Below are 16,095 nucleotides of genomic sequence, written 5' to 3'. Positions count from 1 at the left end.
CCATCTACTTATTTTACTATCTGAAAGCAGCTGCTTGTGGTAGCTAATTATACATTCTTCAACCAAAGATAATTTGGAAAAGTTCTTCAAACAATGGTCTTTCAAAAATCCTTAGATTAAAAAGACAAATCCTTGGGAATTTTTGTTCACTGCCCAGTGATATGGCAGGTGGGTTAGCAGGACTCCGAGGTGGTCTGTGAGAGGCAGTGTGGTCCAGTGGTTAGGCATGGAGGCTCAGACAAACCTGATTAGCCTGTTTACTCAGGGCTGTGGATTTGGTCAGTTTGCTGAGGTTCAGGGTACTTCAGTTTTCTCATCTGCAAACAGGACTGAGAATGCCCATTTTAAAGGGTTATGGTGTTGATTAAAAGAGATAGTGTGTGAAATACTTAGCATAGTGTCTGGAACCAAATAAAGGATCAGTAGTACCCAGGAAATTGTCACTATTATTATTATTTCACATTTAATCCTCACAACAACCTTTTAAGGAAAGCCCAACCCCTAAACTAAAATCACTTATCAGCCCCCTAGATTGAAAGCACATTTGTAGGTAGAAGGACTAACTAAACGAATGGGAGTGATCACTTTCCTCCTGGGTCATATTCTAGGCTGGGTTTGCCCTAGGAATTATTGCCTGCCTTTGTGCCATTCAGACTTTGTATTTATTAAACCAACATTGACATGACCACCAGGTTCCCGGGACTGTTCTAAGCACTTTATAAATATTAGCATATCTACTCAGGATTTTCTTCCCTTCTTGTCTTTTTTTCCAGCTAAACTTCTGAATGAAATATAGACATCTAGAAAAGTGCACACATAGTAAGGTATAGCTCATTTCTTCCTTTCCTTTGCACCCAAGGTTTTAGTCATTAACCAGGTCACACAATAGTCACACTGCAGGACATCTGAACTCACCCGTCCCTGTCAATCAGTCACTTCACTGCCCCTCGCCCGCCTCCTGCCCACTCAGCCCCCAGCTGTGGAAGATAAATGCCGCCGCCTATGGTGATGTCACCAGCTCGGCCAGGGCTCTGCTACAAGTGGAATCCTCTCCCCAACCTGCTTACAATCCAAGGTCACCTGCCAGCTGTGAGCATGGAGCTGTTTCCATCAGGGCAGGCATGTCTGGTCCCCTTCCTCCCTTCAACTCTGGACGTTCCGGGGTTTCTAGGTGCTCCCAGAGGGCCCTTCTGGCATCCCCAGCCAGAGTGTATATCCAGCTCTTAGCCAAGGATTTTAGAAACCCTCGGATTCTCTGGTCATTTCCAACACACACACACCATCTCCCCTGCGATCCTTTCCATTTGTGGTTTGCAGGGCGTGGGGCTGGGAAGCAAGCAGTCTGTAAATCATGAGCACACACCATCCAGAGGTACAGTCTGCCAAGACAACTCACCAGGCCAAACAGGGTCACCCCTTCCTCCACGCGGCTCTCTTTGCACTCAGATGCGAGGGATGCTCAGGCAGGCCCCCCCAGGACAGGACACCAGCAGCTGGCAGGTCTAGTCCTGCTGCTTCCCACCAGGATCCCCAAAATGCGCCCTGGTGGTGCTCCCCAGTAACTGAAGCCAGACCAGACGTCCATCCAGTTTATTCAGGGGCTGGTCCAATGCTGAGATATGTCATGGTGGCCTGAGAGTGTCTCAGCCTCTACTGTTTAAAGAGACAGCACCTAGCTTTGTGTCCTCACCAGAACACAGTGATCCCAAGAGGCTCTTGGGGCCTGGGGATCCCGGACTGGAGGAAGAGGAGCTTCGGGTGTGCCCGAAAGCTGGGATGCCGAGGCCACTCTCACTGCCAGTGCCAGCCTGTGTCAGAGCAAAGAGGTCACCCAGTCCTCAGTGCCCCCCCACCCTCAGTGAAGTCTGCGAAGATGAAACATAGGGTTGGCCAAAAGGCTCATTCAAGTTTTTCTTGTACAGCGTATGCAAAAGCTCAAACAGACTTTGTGGACAATGCAGTACACTATGTGTGTAATGTGTGTGCAGGTAGGTTTCATCCTTTATCAACGACATCATTTTAAGGCACTCAAACGTTGCACAGGTCACCTTTTCACAGGCTCTCAGCAGGGAACCAAATCAGGGCCCCCGTCCCAGCCCCTGGCCCCAAAGGGCCCCCGCCACCTGCCCTGACTGTCTAGACCTCACTCCACCCTGACACACAGGCAGGCATTGAAATGCAGCTCCGGGAAATGGGTTCCTATAGCTCTGTCTTCCGTGGGCTTTTAATCGAGTCAGGATTAAATGTTGACCTTCGTGAGATAATTCAAATAAACGAGCCTCTGTTGAGAACATTCTAACCTGTCGGGCAGGACAGGTTGGAAGAACGATGGAAAAGCTGCGGAGAGGCACACAAAAGAAAGGAGGGTGCTTTTCAGACTTTTTGCAGCTTGGACCCCTTCAAACTCTCAGAAAACATTCTCCAAGGGGTGGGGAAACTGGGAGACTGGGATTGACACGGGTAACAGATTGATACTATGTTTAAGATAGATGACTGGTGAGAACCTACTGTATAGCACAGGCAATTCTCCTCAATGCCCTGTGGTAACCTTAATGGGAAGGAAATCCAAAAATGAGGGGATATATGTATACGTATAGCTGATTTACTTCATTGTACGGCAGAAACTGACACAACATTGAAATAAAATTGTACTCCAATGAAAATTAATTTTTTAAAAAAAGAAAGAAAGTGTCCTCCATCTCTGCTGCAAGTTCTCTAGGTGGAAGCTTCCGGGCGAGGGGGCTTGGTTTCAGTGAATGAGTTTCCTGAAATTCTGGCAGTTTCTCTCCCTCTTCTGTGAAGGGTCCCCAGTCTGGAGCACCCATGCATGCAGGGAGGTCCCCCTCTGCCCCAGACACTTTGTGTTCTGTTCTGCTGGACTCCGCAGTCAGGAGGGCGTTCTGCCCCCAGGCAGCATCTCCCCAGTTACAGGGAAACAATTTAGTCTGTTTTCATATCTCAGATTTCAACTTTGGCTGCGCCTCAGAATCAGTCCTTGATTGGGAACATCCTTGCCCAGACCCAGAGCCACACAGAGACGCAGTGGTCTGGGAGGGGGCTCAGGTATGGGTCATTTCTAACATTCACCGGGATGTTCCAGCATCCAATCAGATCGTCATGTGGCATCAGTTCAGTTCAGTTGCTCAGTCGATTCCGCCTCTTTGTGATCCCATGGACTGCGGCACACCAGGCTTACCTGTCCTTCACCATCTCCCGGAGTTTGCTCAAACTCATGTCCATAGAGTCAATGATGCCATCCAACCATCTCATCCTCTGTCACCCCCTTCTCCTCCTGCCTTCAGTCTTTCCCAGAATCAGGGTCTTTTCCAGTAAGTCAGTTCTTCACATCATATGGTGTCAGGTGGTCCCAAATCGAGGTAAGTCCCAGTGCAGGCTACAGTGTTACACAGCTATGGTCAGCCTTGTTAGGCATAGCAGGGGCTTGTGTGTATATCTCATGTGTGTAAGTGAGACAGAGAGAGAGACAGAGACAGAGAGAGAGGAGTTTCCCACAGTCCTCTGCTGACATGGTGATGATGGGGACCAATGAGCATAGTGTCCCAGCAATCCCCCCCCGAGACACCCCGCCTTCCTGGATGCCCCTAGGATCTGACTCTGAAGACTGCACTGCAGAGGCTGCTGCCACTCAGGCCAGGACTCAGCCTGGAGAGTCCTGCTCCAGGGCCTAAGAATTCAGAGGAGGGAGACTGGGGCAAGATGGAGTGTGGGGGAAATCAAGGCACAGTAAGACATGGAGTGACTTTCTCAAGATGCCCCATGAGGAAATGGCAGAGGACAGATTCATTCCGGGCACCTGGCTGCAGAGTCCACTCTTGGTACCCACTGCTTTTTGGAACCTCTTATTGGTGTCTGGGGGCCTCCCTGGTGGCTCAGACAGTAAAGAATCTGCCCGCAATGCAGGAGACCCGGGTTTGACCCCTGGGTTGGGAAGATCCCCTGGAGAAGGGAATGACAACCCACTCCAGGATTCCCATGGTGAATCTTATGGAGAGAGGAGCCTGGTGGGCTACAGTCCATGCAGTCGCAAAAAAACAAAGAAGTCAGACACCACTGAGTGACAAACACACCTAACTGTCTGGATTCATAGTACATCTATACCTTTTTCATGGTGCTTCCATAGATGTTATGTGATCTAATTCCCTTTTTTCACCAAAGATACTGACATGTTTTATCTGTTTATGCATCCCAGTTTATTTTCTCATTAAAAAAAAAAAAAAGTAAGAGAACGTCCTACAACCTCTACTCATTGCCCCATCCTGTGCGGCCCCCATTCCCTGACTCATCCTGCCTCTGAGCTGTCAGCGTCACTCACCTGTGCAGCCAGCACAAGGTGGACCCAGCACACGGCTGGTGGTTTGATTTCATGAGACCATCACTGCTCTCTACAGGGAGGAGAATCAGAGCACATGCATGGAAGTGAGAGGCAACCCTTGTCTTCTGCACTTAGAGCGGCCAAAATGCAATTTCATATAGTATCTTATTTGAAGGGAATCAAGACTATTTTCTAGCTGGAAACTGAGGCTTGGAAAATTGAGGGTCTTTCCTCTGTGGACCAGCGAGTACCTGCTGGGACTTGCAACCAGCTCCTCTGGTTTCCAAACCTGTGATGTTTTTCCATTATGCAGAATTCCCCAAAGGAAAAACAGATGAGTCTCAATCGGGCATTTGTCCAGGGGATGAATGTCGTTGGAGCATCGGCCCCACCAAGCACTCAGTCAATATCTGGGGAGTGTTTGCTCCAACAGGGTGGCCTTTCCTGTTTCCTCACAGCCAGCAGCCTGTGTGGGCGTTCCTGGCGGGGCTCGGACACAGCTGGTCTGAAAGGGCCTCGGAAGGCTGGTTACTGCCCCATCCAGACCCATTTAGACTCTCTGAGCAGTTTGTTATTAAGAGAGCGAGCTGAAGAGGGGGATGAAGGAAGAGAGGGAGGGAGGAGAAAGGGAAGAGGAGGGGAGGGGGGAGGGGAGGAATGAAACCAGCGTTGACTTCCGTGTGCAGATTCCGCTATAGCTGGACGTGTAGGAAGTTATGTCATCTCCAAACCCCTAGAAGATATTCTCAATGAGCAACGAAGACGCAGGTAAAAAGCAGCTTATGACACACAAACTCAGGTTGGCACAGGGCCATTCCCTCAGTTACACAGACTGACAGTTTATCATGGGATACATTGCATCTTTAGCTGCCCCACCTATGGGAGAGAGAAAGCACAGAATGGTCGTGCGGAGCCATTGGCACGATACGAAGTACAAAGAACTCTTTGTTCCCAAACACATTGTTGCTGAGAAAGGCCGAATTCCATAGATGCAAGTGCAGGGGCAAGGCGGTCTTCTCTGGCATCTCACGAGCAGGCAAGAGCAGGGATGCCGAAGCAACCCAAGAAAGAGAGGGTCCCATGTGGATTTGCACTCGGGATTGAGAACACTGAAACTTTTCTAAATACTCTTACTCCTAAGGAATGTTTTTCTTCTCCTGGTGGAGAGAGGCTCCCTTGGGTGGAGGAGGTGACAGTCTTGAGGTGAGGGGATTGGAGAGGCGTGGATGGACTTTCCAAGTCCCGCAGGCCAGGTGAGACAAGGCCAAGAAGACAGCCTGGGCTGGCTGGCAGAGGCCAGTTGTTTTTGAGGGAGATTGACAAGGAAGGTCCACTCTAAGCCAAGGGAATGCTTGATTCAGGCAGGTGGGACCACACCAGGCAGCAAAGCATTCATTACCAGCAAAGCAAAACAAAATAACGGGCACACACAAAGCATCTCAGCAAGGGACCTGGGGGAGCGTTCCCCAAGCTGCCTCATTGTCCCCACGATGCTTCCTTTTGTTCCTGCCTCATTGTCCCCACGATGCTTCCTTTTGTTCCTGCCTCATTGTCCCCACGATGCTTCCTTTTGTTCCGTGAGCATTTCTGAGCTGGAGGAACGAGGCTGCACTTCAATTGAACTTGAGAACAGATGTTTTCTTCCTCATGACCCCCTGAACCACTTATCCAGTGGGAAACCTCAGCGAAAGCCTAGGAAGTTCACAGATCAAGGTCGAAACCTTTGGAGAGGTTCAAGGCAAGACTGGGCAAAGCTTCAAGTATTTTTACTCTTCATTGTTTAAAACTAGGAAATACCTCTCTGGGGGACTTCAGTGATAAATCCTGGACCTCGTGTGGAAATTACTTCACAGTTTTGATCCAGAAAGGAAAATTCTAGAAATATGGATATGCAAAAAAAGCAGCTATTTGTTGCAGCACTTTTATAATGAAGGAAAATGAACATGCTATATCTCAAACAATAGGGGATAGAGCTTGGTACAGTCATAAGATGAAATGCTGTGAAGATATTAAAAATAATGTCAAGGAAGATAATTTAATGAAATGAAGAAAAGTCAGCATCGTGTGGTTGGGGAGGGAGTTACAAAACACAATCCCTATAACTGACCAGGCACTCCCCAGATACTGTGCTGAAACCTCGACTTTAATACCTGCCACAATCCCAGGAGGGGTGGACCACTGTGACCCCTTCAGCCCCCAGAGGTTACCAGAGCGCCCGAGGGCACAGAGCTGGCAGGTGATGCAGCCCAAACATAAACTTGGACCATAAACCACTACATCCCATAAATGTGCCTCTGTAGACACAACCCAGTTTTCACAGTAACGAAAATGAAAGTGTTGGACTTCCCTGGTGGTCCAGTGGTTAAGAATCTGCCTGCCAATGCAGGGGACACAGGTTCAATCCCTGGTCCAGGAAGATCCTATATGCCAAGGAGTAACTAAGTCCATGCACCACAAGTACTGAGCCCACCACATCTATGAGGCTGCTCTGTCCATGGGATTCTCCAAGCAAGGATACTGGAGTGGGTTTCCATGCTCTTCTCCAGGGGATCTTCCCCACCCAGGGATCAAACCCACTTCTCTTACATCTCCTGCATTGGCAGGCGGGTTCTTTACCACTAGCACCACCTGGAAAGCCTAAGAATTGTTATAACCCTCAGCAAAAGCAAGGGCAGACATGGTTCAGATGAAAAGTGTGGTCCATTCAACCACAGGGGTTAAATGACTCCCTTGTCTTATTGTCTTTTTCTTTTTAAAGATTTCTTTATGTGTACCTTTTTTTAAAAGTCTTTATTGAATTTATTATAATATTGCTTCTGTTTTTTTATGTTTTGGTTTTTTGGCCACAAGGCATATGAGATCTTAACTCCTCGACCAAGGATCAAACCTGCAGCCCCTGCATTGGAAGGCGAAGTTTTAACCTCTGGACCATCAGGGAAGCCCTTTCCCTTGTCTTACTATCTTATGTCGCCGAATTTCTCTCTGTCCTTCTCTTGCGCTCTCTCCCTCATCACTCTCATGGCTTATCCATCCTTTATGCTGTACAACCATAATAAAATCAAAACACCATTAAAATCTGAATTTCACTACCTTGTAAGCTTCTCAATCCTTGGAAACCTCAGGACTCTTTTGAATTTTCCTCCCCAGCAAGGTCCTTTCCAGAACCTCCCCAAAGGATGCCCCACACAACATACTCACTCCACTATCATCTTGGATCCTTGAACCTACAACTGTGTCTTGGGAGGCCCTAGGAGGGGACTAGGTGATGAAGCCTTTCCTAGATGTATCAGAGCACTGAATGCTTGTTCTCAGATTGTCTTCAAGGATTAGATTCCCTGGAATTCACCACTGGAAACACTGGGCTACGTGACCCTCCTGGGCCCTGACATCCTAGCCTAAATCGATGGAGACAAATGGAAGAGATGGCTCCAGGCATTTCAGGAAATGAAGAAGCAGGTGTGGGGGCAGGAGGCATCGGCCGAGGCCTCCCCATCCCCAGCAGGAAAGAGGCAGTGTTCACAGGGGCTGTGATCCCCAGTAAGGAATAGGGAGGATGTGGTCTGAGGCCATCATGGACACGTGGTTCCCAGTGACCACTCAGGCTCTCCCCTGCCAGGTGGTCATTCTCCTCTCAGGGATGACCACTGAGTCTTAGCTCAGGGTGTGTCCTCATCATGGACTTTGGAAGAACACCCAGACCCCAGTTACAGGGTTATAGGAATGATCTTACGGTGGCCTCTGGGTGGTTTATGTCACCACTGCAGGCTGAGACCCATTACTTAAAAGCTCCCTGGCACCTAACTCCAATGCTTACACATCCAATTATTTAAAAATAGCCCAAAAGTTTTAGCCATTCAGAACTTGGCTGCTCTGCAAACCCCATGAGACCTCAACACATGACTCCAAGCCATTGATGAGAAAGAATCTGTGGTTTTAAGACCCCCGCAAACCACTATGGTCCTTCAGTCCTCTGACCCAGAGATGTCCCACTGGGCAGCATCACTGGACACACATGTCAGCCCTCGCTCCTGGCCCCTCTCCCGAGGAGTCCCTTTCCCTCCTCCCTTTCTGGATGGTGGTCCCTGTGTATGGTCTCTAGTTGTGATGAACTGACCTTGTCGCTCATGCAACCCTGTCCAAGATCCACTGATGAAGCTTACTGTGTGTTGCAGACTCTTGTAGCCGTGTCTTTTCTCCTAGGTCAGCTCCGGGACCCCCTGACACACCTCCACACACAGAGACCAGTGACACACGGAGGAATATTGAGCTGGTGCGCGGAAGCCCAGGGTTGCCCCAGGGATGCAGGCTGCAGGGGAGGGCAGGAACTCCTCCAGAGAAACAAAAGCATCCTGATCACATTGTTACTCAGATCACTCCAGGTTCCTCAAATAATCCCCTCCGAAGAGGTTTTTGCAGAAAATCCAGGGTGAGAGTGGTTGGCGAGGGCTGTCAGGGATGGGCCCCCAACTGGAAGACCTTCTGAGAAAGAAGCTCCACTCCAGCAAGCTGAGGAAGACGACCACTGAGGGGCTGGATACCTGGACCCGTTGGCTATGGAGCTAGAGGAAATAGGAACCTGGTCCACCAGCTTGTGCATAAGCCTGGTGGCACCGGAGCCCCACACTCAGACAGCACACCAGCAGGTATGCACCCACCCAGGTGACTGGTGGAGCCATTTTTCTTTTTCTTTTTCCTTAGAATGTGAGGTTTATTAGAAAAGGCAATAAGACTTTTTCTGTAAGTTCAAGTTTTTCTATTCTCTTTTTCCTTTTTTTTTTTTAAATTGAATTATAGTTGATTTACAATGTTGTATTAGTTTCAGGTGTATGGCAAAGGAATTCAGTTATTCATGGGTACATATATTCTTTTTTAGATTCTTTTCCTTTATAGATTATTACAAAATATTGAGTCGAGTTCCCTGTGCTATACAGTAGGTCCTTGTTGATTGTTTTATAAATAGTAGTGTATCTGTTAATCCCACACTCCTAATTTATCCTTCCTCCCTGCTATTTCCCTTCAGTAACCATAAGTTTGTTTTTTTTTCTATATCTGTGAGTGTGTTTCTGTGCTGTAAATAAGTTCATTTGTATCTTTATTTTTAGATTCATGTATAAGCAGTATCACATGATATTTGTCTTTCTGACTTACTTCACTTAGTGTGATAATATCTAGGTCCATCCATGTTGCTACAAATGGCATTATTTCATTCTTTTTTATGGCTGAGTAATATTTCATTGTATATATGTGCCATATATATATGACATCTTTATTATCCATTTCTCTGTCGATGGACACTTAGGTTGCTTCCGTGTCTTGACTATTGTGGATAGTGTTGCTGTGAACTTTGGGGAGCATGTATCTTTTCAAACTAAAATTTTCTACAGAGATATGCCTGATAGAGCTATTTTTCACCCAATAATTTTAGCGGCTGATTCTTACCCCCTGCTCCTTGTGCACAATGTTATGTGTGAATACCTGGGTGGAGCTGAAACCAGTTGGTGTTGTTTTAACAACCACACAATGGATGAAGACTGAGTTCCAAGTCTATGCCAGTGGCTGCTTCTATAAAGGAAACAAAAGCTATACAGTTCCTCTAACTAAGGTCACTGGACTTTACTGGCTTCTTCCATGATGACAGAGTAAACAGATGACTACGCATTTTTGGCATCCACAGTCAGAACCAGCCTCTGGGAGCAGTGTATTTTGAGCATCTTAACCTCAACTATGTGAAAAGAAGGAAAAATAAAGTCTTAAAATCTTATTCATTTAATAACTCTTTAGTGAGCAGCTACTATGAGCTAGGGGTGAACATTGTCACAGGGTCTTGTCAGTCTTCATTACATGCAAAAATAGCCAGGAAAGCTTCTGGTCCCTGTATGCTCGCCTCCTTACAATGTAGCTTTTCTGTTCCCTCCATGAGGAGGTACAGTCTGTTTCTGCACCGTTTGAATCCAGAGCTGACCTGCTTTAGCCAATGGGATGTTAGGAGGCTTAAAGAGCACTTGCCCATTGAGGGTTAATCTCCTACTGCTGGGGACTGTTCCCCCAACATCACAACAAGCCCAGGGAAGCCTTCTGGGTATGGGGCGACCTCATGGAGCATGATCTCAACCATCCCACCCAACTCAGCAAAGACCCCAGACCCACAAGCCACCCTGGACAGAACAATGGATTCAGGCCCAGGTCAGAAGGGATGCCAGATGAAGCCCAGCCAGCTCTCAGAATCTTGACAATCAATAAATTGTCATTTTAAGCCACTGAGTTTGGGAATGGGGACTTCCCTGGTGGTCCATTGGTTAAGATTTTGAGCTTCCAATGTAGGGGACAGAGGTTCAATATTTGATGGGGGAACTAGGATCCCACATGCCATACAGTTCAGCCAAAAAAATAAAAGTTTGGGGATGACTTCTTACGCAGCTAAAGCTAACTGATACGTGAAGAATCATAGAGTTGGGATTTTATATCAAACAGGTTATAATCAGAAGCAGGACTCTGCCAGCAGAGGCGATTGCAACCCCCCTACTCCGGCCCCACCCGTGGTCATGGATAGACTTCCTCACATTCCTGGTTCTTTGGAGCCTAGAAAACAGGCTTTCATCACTGGCTCAGCTGCATCTCTGAGGAATGAGAGTGATAGAGAAAGAGACTGAAAAGACTCCAAGGCTCTGTAGGATCCCATAGATATGCCAGAGGGACATGTCCCCTGGTCACACACTGGGTGTCATGCCACGTAAAATCGCTCTAAAAGCTTCTAAAGTCTCACTCTCAATGTCTACTTCCTCATGGCAGCCCTGTTTCAGTTGGTGAACTGTGTGCACATGAACTTCTAGCAGCATCACTGTGGAGACAGCTGAGGCCAACCCCGCAACTCGTACAGCCCCCCGCCTGGAACCGTGAGCTCTCGTCTGTGGCATGAGCCTGACAATTAACACTTTTCCTTTGACGCAGGCCCTCAATCCCCAATGCAAGGCCTGTGGAAAATCAAGCAACAGGCACATTTTTATGAAAAATAGCACCCTTACTTGGGAAGAGCACTGAATAATGAAAAGAATAACTCTCAATGTTCAGCATCTCCTTGGCCAGAGAAAGTAGGCATACCAGGAAGAATTGCTCTATCACCACCATCTCTGAGTCACAGTCTATTTTTTAAGTATTTATTTATTTATTTTTGGCTGCGTCAGGTCTTTCTTGCTGTGCACGACTCCTCACTGCAGTGGCCTCTCATGGGCAGAGCACAGGCTCTAAAGTGCGGGCTTCAGTAGTTGTGGTGCCTGGGCTTAGGTGCTCCACGGCATATGGGATCTTAGTTTCTGGACCATGTCCCCTGCATTGCAAGGCAGATTCTTAACTGCCAGACTGCCAGGGAAGTCCCTGAGCTACAGTCTTGATGGCAGCACTACTCTGAGGCTGGCTCTGCCCTGAGCACTGGTCCGAGCACTGGTCCAAGCACTGCTGGGCGAGGGTCACCTCTCAGGGCTGCAGGAACCACTCTACCACACTCTGAGTGGTCACTCCCCTCCACAGAGCCACCACTGTCTTAACAACCTGCAGACCCCAGGACCATAAAGCTGTCATTTCCAGAGAAATCTGCAAAGTGCTTTAAAGAGTGTCCCTTGCACAGATATATAGAACAGTATTATGGACTCTATGGGAGAGGGCGAGGGCGGGATGATATGGGAGAATGCCATTGAAGCATGTAAATTATCATATGTGAAACGAATCACCAGTCCAGGTTCGACGCATGATACAGGGTGCTCAGGGCTGGTGCACCGGGATGACCCCAGGGATGGGATGGGGAGGGAGGTGGGAGGGGAGTTCTGGAAGGGGAACACATGTACACCCATGGTGGATTCATGTCAATGTATGTCAAAACAAATACAATATTGTAAAGTTAAAAAATAGATAAATAGACTAATTTAAAATATTAAAAAAAAAAGAGTGTCCCTTGAAGCACCTTCCTGAGGCAGAGTCTTGCAGCCTTAAGATATTCCTCTCATGAGCGGAAACAAAGCTCGACGTGTTTTGCATTGCTCTATGGAAGCAGGGAAGATGAGAAGAGGAGATGACTGGTCAAACAGTCAGGGCTGCTGCAGCTCCTTCACTACGAAACCGCCTCAGGTCCAGGACATTCTAGAGCCTGCTCTCTTTCATCTGGAGAGGATGGGCCCCTCTGAAAGGCACCAGCATCCAACCATTCATTGTCAAGACTGAAAGCTATGGCATCGCCCCAGACACTGTGCCTCCTCTCAACACCAGTTACCCGTGGATCACCGAGTGTTAGTAGCTCCACCTCCAAACTGTTCCTACCACCTTCATTCTCAAGGCAACTACTCTATTTTAGGCCCTGGTTTAATTTCTTTGAATTACTGCCAGAGCCAAATGCTCTCTCTGCCTGTACTTTGTCACTATCTAATAACCATTAAAAATAACTATCATCACCAACTTGTTATGTTCTGGGCATTGTACTAGTACAGTAAGTCCCCTACATACAAACCTCCAAGTTGCCAACTTTCAAAGATGCGAACATGTGTTTGCGTGTCCAATCACGAGTTAGTTCATGTCTATAAGATTATTGTACTATAAAATTTAAAATATTTTATTTTTTGTTTGTTTTTTATGGAGTGTTTGTGTTAGTCATATCCAGTTCTTTGCGACCCCATGAACTGTAGCCCACCAGGCTCCTATGTTCATGGAATTCTCCAGGCAAGAATACTGGAGTGGGTTGCCATTTCCTTCTCCAGGGGATCTTCCCAACCTGGGGATCAAACCCGTGTCTCCTGCATTGCAGGTGGATTCTTTAACATGTGTGAAAAGTATTATAAACCTATTTCAGTTCAGTACTATCAGTGATGGAGGGAAGCCTGGTGCGCTGCAGTCCATGGGGTCACAAAGAGTCAGACACAACTGATTGACTGAACTGAACTGAACCATCAATATATAGCCAATCATGTTAGCTGGGTACCTAGGCTAACTTTATTGGACTTATGAACAAGTTGGACTTAGAAACATGCTCGTGGATTGGAACTCATTCATGTGTAGGGGACTCACTGTACTGAAATTGACCTGAGAAATAGTAATTATTACTTTTCCCCAACATTTCAGTATGAAAAAAAAATACAAAAAAAGTTGAAAGAGTGGCCAAATGGACACCCAAATTCCTACCACTTAGAATCTATAATTACTACCTTTTCACAGCATTTGCTCTATCACATATGTATCCATCTATCAACCCATTTTACTTTTTATTCATTTAAAAGTTAGTTGCAGATGTCAGGTTATTCACTCTTAAGTGATATGACATGAAAACCATTAAATAAAATGCAATACTTTTAACATTTTAAGGTAAGATTTACACACAGTAAAATGTGCATATCTCAAGGGCACCACTGATGGAATTTGATGACTGTCTCCACCTGAGTAATACAGCACATTATTGTCAACCCAGAAAATTCCATCAAGCCCCTTCCCAGTCAATTCTCAGCCCCCAGGGGCAACCACTGTTGACAACTATTATTTTTGGAACTATTATTCCAAAATAAAACTAAACTAAAATAAAACTGTTACTCCAAATTTCAGTGAGGGAAGCAAAGCTAGAAAAATTGAACATTTTGCTCATAGAATCAAAGTCAAAAACCTGGATCTTTCCAACTCCAGAGACCACTTTCTCATCCTGGCTTTGTCCCCAGGCTTCAGCTGAATGTCTCTAGTGAGGTGGCACCGCCCCCCAAGGCCTCCGTGGAACACGCTGAAGGTTTCTTGAGGGAAAAGTCCACTAGAGGATTTCTTAATGGATATGAGCATCTAGAAAAATTCCAAAGGTTCTGATAAGTCCTTCAACAAAAAACATCAAAACAGAACAAAATAGAAACCTGGTTATAGCCTGCTTATTGTTGTTGTTTAGTCACTAAGTCATGTCTGACTATTTGCAATCCCATGGACTGCAGCCCGCTGGGCTCCTCTGTCCATTGACATCTCCAGGTAAGAATAGTAGAGTGGGTGGCCATTTCCTTCTCCAGGGGATCTTCCTGACCCAAGGATCTAGCCCACGTCTCCTGTGTTAGCAGGTGGATTCTTCACTGCTGAGCCACCAGGGAAGCCCATTTATTAGCTGACTTAAATCTTTTTCTCCTGTAACAAAACATGCTGTGATGGTGCTTTGAAATATTCCCCAACACCTTCTGTACTTGGTGACAGGTGGGCTGCAGTTGTAGTGTCTCTACCAGGCATGTTCTGTCCTGCCTTCTGACCCCTACCCTGCCCCTTCTCCCTGCCTGGAATTCTCTCAGCCTCCATCTCCTCTCTGACTTGTGCTGGTCCTCCAGCTCTCAGTCTATTACTTCTTGGAAAATTCCCAAATGCCCTGAAAGGACCGGTTAGGAATGTATCCCCTGTGTTGCAATGGCCGCCCCCCCGCCAACATCCCCACAAATAGCACTCCTCTCTGTTGCCTTGGAGATGTCTTTTTATTTGTGTCTTTTTTTACTTATATGTTCTCTGTTTGCTAAATATCCACAGACCTTATGACCACCCAGGCACATTTATTTGCTCTTATCATCTCATTCCATACCTGGGTAAGAAGGAACTGTATCAAGCTGGAGAGTCTCTGGGTCCATAATAATTCCCCAGTTCCCCCTTCAGGGCAGCCAAGAGCCTTGGACAGCCCTCTCCAGGGAGGAGGAAGCCTCAAGTGCTTAGGAAATACCTTTATCCACTGACCAAAAAATGCCCAGCTGTTCCAGAGGCCAGACTTGTCCCCACACCTCTCCATTTCCATTTCAGCAGACACCTGGCAGCAGGTGAAAGGACTGTTTAAATGATCATTATTTCCTTGTTCTTCTGGTCCCCCAACATTTCCTTCAGGAAAACAATGTATAACATGGGGAGACTGTGTCTTCAAACCAGGCTACAAAACCTACTTAACAGAGAATATAGTTGAAATTCCCTCATGTGGAGGAAACAGGCTTTTGTGCATCAGCCAGGAATGAAATTGTCACTTAAAACCGATCGGTGGGGGAAGATATTTCAAGGACAAACAACCAGCTTATGAACTTTTCTTGCCATGATCACTTTGGGTTGTTTCTGGTCAGAGGGTAAATCCCTACCACCCTCCGTGGCCAGAAACAGAAGTCCCTTTGTTTGGTTTTTGCCCAGTATTTTCCAAACAGGCAAGGGTCTTTCTGAACTTTTGATCTTAGTCACATGGTCAGTGCATGACTTATCTTCCAAGAATCTGCTCCAAGTCACTCCCTTAGAGAAGCTTCTCCTAACACTTTCCATCTACCATCACACACTTCATACAGAATAGAGCCTTTCTATTCATGAGGAATACATTCTGAGCATGGGAAAGAACCCGTTTTAGTTAACTAGCACCAAAATGCCCACCAGGCTCCTCTGTCCATGGAATTCTCCAGGCAGGAATACTGGAGTATGTGTAGCCATTTCCTTCTCCAGGGAATCTTCCTGACCCAGGGATCAAACCCACATCTCTTGCATTGCCAGCAGATTCTTTACCTTCAAGCCACCAAGGAAGCCCCAAAATGCCAGTAAGTGTTCACAAAACATAGTTGCTTCCATTTGGAACTGAATGCTCTTTAGGAGAAGTATGCTACCAAAGACCCAAGCACACGGAGGGCAACCTACAGTCCATCAGTATCAATGGTTACTGTCAACAGTCATGTCCTTAGAGGTCTTTCATTTCTTCTCTTCTCCATCATCGCCACTAGCAACTGGATTTTTCTTAAGGTTGTTTCTCACTACACTGA

Source organism: Giraffa tippelskirchi, chromosome 3 (assembly GCF_054371585.1).
Source record: "Giraffa tippelskirchi isolate mGirTip1 chromosome 3, T2T-mGirTip1v1.2.pri, whole genome shotgun sequence".
NCBI classification, from domain to species: domain Eukaryota; kingdom Metazoa; phylum Chordata; class Mammalia; order Artiodactyla; family Giraffidae; genus Giraffa; species Giraffa tippelskirchi.
This window is presented reverse-complemented; position numbering follows the sequence as displayed.